The sequence below is a fragment of the Aptenodytes patagonicus genome, chromosome 1, assembly GCF_965638725.1.
Source record: "Aptenodytes patagonicus chromosome 1, bAptPat1.pri.cur, whole genome shotgun sequence".
In the NCBI taxonomy this organism is placed as follows: domain Eukaryota; kingdom Metazoa; phylum Chordata; class Aves; order Sphenisciformes; family Spheniscidae; genus Aptenodytes; species Aptenodytes patagonicus.
Window position 1 is genome coordinate 70,375,060 of NC_134949.1, and position 4,255 is coordinate 70,379,314.

A 4,255-nucleotide genomic window follows, 5' to 3' on the forward strand; every position below is an offset into this window, starting at 1 on the left:
TGAGCTGAAGTGAAGCAGCCCTACTGAGACAGAACTGAGTATCCTAAGACATGCAGGGTCCCGTTGTGACTGTCCCCGTGGCAGGGGCAGGGTGGGGGAGAGGAACACTGAATGGGGAATTTGGAGCACAACAAAGTTGATAAAATAAGTAAATCCAGTCGGGGGCTTCTGGTAGCGGTGAGATTTTATCAGTTCCCATAATGAAAACTGTAGTGCATATAAAGAAAACATTCCAGGCTGTCAGAAGCCCCAGTTCCCATCTTGCTAACACGAGGATGGAGGGCACTAGAGGCCAAGGAGGTTGTACTGATGCAAAGAATGTGGAAAGCAGAACTGGGCCCAGAAAAATTTGATTATATCTTTCCTCCATCTATTTTCTTCTACAAAGAAGTCTAAGAAATATAAATTTCAATTGCTGCACAGGGTTTCTTTTTTTCTTCTTTTGAATGTTGCAAAGTTTTTAACGTTTTATTCTGGGTTAGCAAGCCCAGGGATCCGAAAGGTTTCCAATGGGGTCTCAGTCCATGGAGCTTTGCTCTCTGTTGCTGCTTTGTTTCTGGACAGCTGAAACCACTATGGCCTTGCTGCTACAGTGCCCCGAGATGGGGCAGGTGAGGGCAGAAGCACAGCCGAGAGAGATGTCCCGTACTGAAGACAGACTGGGCTCCAGTTGCTTTCAAAGAAGTCAGTAGCATCACATTGGAATGGAAAAAAACCCTCTTCTGATATAAACTTTAGCGTTCTAGTTAAATCCTCCATTCTTCCCCTGCCCCTTACGGGGGACCTGACTTAACACTTGAGCATAAAAAACAGGCCTTCTTTAGGGGCACAGGGCTTGACTCAGTTGCCTAAATGTGGGCATCTACTGCCGCTTGAGATACCCTACACAGTACTCTGCCTGGCCCGCAGCAGCTGGTCCAGAAAGACACAACTCTTCCCCAGGGCTGGTGTCACAGCTACCAGCCCCACCTGGATGGCAGAGATCTCAGGTGGCAGGAGACAATTAGACAACTTAATCAAGTCCCTTTCTAAAGGGCTAATTGAGAGGAGCAGCACCAATGACTGATGTAATAAGGGAATCTTCATTAGCATTACCAAGGGCTTAGTTAGGCACCATCAGGAGCTCATCTCCACGCTCTCATGCTGTTATTTTTCTACCCCACGTCACGCAGACAGCCTCCACTCCTGCAGCCTGAAGTTCACGGCGCTCTGCCCAGCCCCTACGTTAGGCCAGGGTTAGCAGCTGCATCCCAGCCCAGCGGAGCAGAGCAAGCCCAGGTGAGAGCAGGCGTCACTCCACCCAACAACAGATTTTTCTGCCAGCGTTCGAACAGCCCCTTTCCAAAGCATTTTCCTATTCAAGACAGACCCACAAACTCAGACACCATTCATTAGCCTCATCGTTCCGATTATGAAATACCTGTGGTTTTCTGTTGCATTGTGCAAAATGCAAGCTCTTTCCCAAACAGGCTGTAATGCTTTTAACATTTTAAGCAACCTACGCCAGTCCGCTCCCATCTCAAGCACCTAGGTAGACTGGCAGCCAATACTACCTAAACATCATCAACCTTATGATCGCTCATAGAAGTGATTGGTTCAGGCTTATTCAGTCTTGACAGTTTGAATGTGGGATGATTTCAGAGGAGGAGGAGTGAGATTGTAAATATCTCTTTGACAAACATTGCTGCATCACACACAAAAAAAGGGGGAGATACTTTTAAAACTGCCTTAAAAATCAATTCCGAATGATGGACTCTCCCTCCAAATGATTGCCGCTTGGCAGAGCAAGGGATAAGTCTCTTTGGGTGAATTCTGGCAAGAAGTGGTTGGAATCTAGTCCAGTTTCAGGAGTGAAAGTGTAATTTAGGAGCTGATCTCTCACTCGGTCTGAATTCACATCAGCGCCAATGACTGAGCACTGCAGGATCAAAACAGTTTAAGGTCTGGGGGGTACTGTATCTGGCCTGCATCTGCATGGTTTGGGTCTGGCCCGGCAAGGTACTGCACACCTGTGTCTCCCAGTGACTTCAGGGAAGATGGGGTTCCTCAGCACCTCTTAAGTTCAGGCCCTGGAGCATCATTTCCTGCTCTGATCATCAGCTATAAATGTTGATAAATATAAGTGTTTTGCCTTCATTTGAATTGCCCAGAGCTGTAAAATGACCTCTCTCAAGTATAAATCAGTCCAGATATAAACCTCCTCTCCCACTCTTCCCTACGCTCCCTGCCCACCCTCCCAGCCCTCCCTTGCACCCCCACCCAAGCCCTTCCCTATCTCAATTCTTTACCTCCTTCCACAATTTTATATCTAGTTTTCATGAACCCACAGAAATGCTTTTGTAAATAATGCTGTACAGTTTGTAACCGTCATGTAAGCCTGTCATCAGTGCCAGAGTCCGTCTTGCCCTCTCGCACGTTTTAAAATCAACAGAGGAAAGTTAGAGCGAATGGCCCGCCAGTGAGCTATAGGGTCATCTCTGTGTGGGACAAATGTATATTCCTGTAAGATTGCATTTTTATCTAAGGAATGATGTTATTTTAAAATTGCTAATAAATTTCTAAACAATGTCCAGATTTGTTTAATATTGTAAATGTTATCAGAACTCCTTTGACATTGCTCCCTTCTCTCAGCAGTGGCTGAAAAATAAGACAGCTTCCTGCAGCCCCTTATTTCCCATCGCCAGCCCCGCTGCCGTTCATGGACTCCTTCGTGCATTTAAGGGCCTGCAGAACAGTCCGGGACAGTCACAGCCTGCCCTGTTGAACAGTAACTTAGGAAATCCAATCGCTCTTTTTCTGCCATGTCATGATGTCCAAAGTGTGACTCATGCACAACCACGCACTTCACATTTCCTCCACAGGATTCTTTTTTACCAAGCATACGCATCAAAAAAATGAATTCCCGCAGCCTAAATACAGTGTAATTAGTATATACATAAGCCATGAAGCTAATGGGACGATAATAAGTAACATACCACGCATTTACTTTTCGATTGAACAAATTTGTTCTACCATGGTTTATCAAGTAATTACGCTGCAATGCCAGCTGAGCACCGTAGTTCCTGTCGCAGCACTGTAAATCGTAGTGTACTCAGTCCGAGTGCGTTGGTATAAGATCGAGCGAAATAACGTCTAAAGAAAAAAGAATGTTTTTCTTCAATTACGTGCGTATATATTTTTTTCCCTGACTTGCATGCAAATGTCAAACTGCAGGCTTTGCTGCTACTATTAATTAGTGGTGTCACAAAATGATAAAACCCAGGAGGTGGTTAAAACCCGTGGATGTCATCAGCATGAGGCATTGGAACGGCAGAATGATCACCAGAAGCCTCGTTATCTCCAGGCTCGGACCGGCCCTCAGTTAGACGTTTGCCACCACAAAACCGTATGAAACCGCCATGCTCTCGGCTGTCAGTCAGCATACGGGGCAGCTTTGCTGAAAAGCTCGCTGAGCTGGAAACCCGGCCGAGCTCCCTGGGGCCGGGCTACAGCTTTGTGTGAAAACCGTGAGGTGAAAACCACAGCAAAAACCGGGTGAAAGCCAGCTGTGGGTGTCCTGCAGTGTGAAGAACAGTGCGAAACCCCGAGCGAAACCTGTGAGGCAGCTGAAACGCGGTGAGCATCAGGAACGAGTAAAAGGTTTGCATGGCCCCCTGTGAATTGGATGCATTTAGAATAGGCCCACGACAGGAAAAACACGGCATACACCTATAATGCTTTTTATTGGGTAGTTGCAGACCACTGCTGCTGTCGGTTTTTAATGCTGACGGTATTTACCCGAAGCCAGAGGCGTGCACGCAGATCTCGGGAGCCCCTCCGTTTACTCGTGAACGCGAAGACAAACCCGGGGTAAAACCAGGTTTGGCTCCCTGGCCCCGACCTCTGCCCACAGAGCTGTCGTCCAGCGGGGCCGCACCTCCCGTCAGGAGTCACTCGGGGCTCACAGCAACCCGAAGCAGGGCGGGGAGGCCAGGGAAGCCGCCGTCTGCCCCGGGCGCAGGCCCGGGCGGTGCTCCAACCGCCGGCCCGCCGCTCGCCGCCAGCGCGGCCGGCTCGCTCCTCTCGGCCGCACCCTCCCAGGCCAAACAACCGACCCGACGGTTACTTGTGGCGGGCAGTCTGCTGGACGGTGCCGCAGCCCCGCCCGCCGCAGGCACCGCCCGCCGCCGGCACCGCCCCGCAGCAACCTTAACGCCGCCCCGCCGCAGCGGCTCCTCCTCAGGTGAGGGCCGGCATCGCCCCGCGCCCAGGTCGG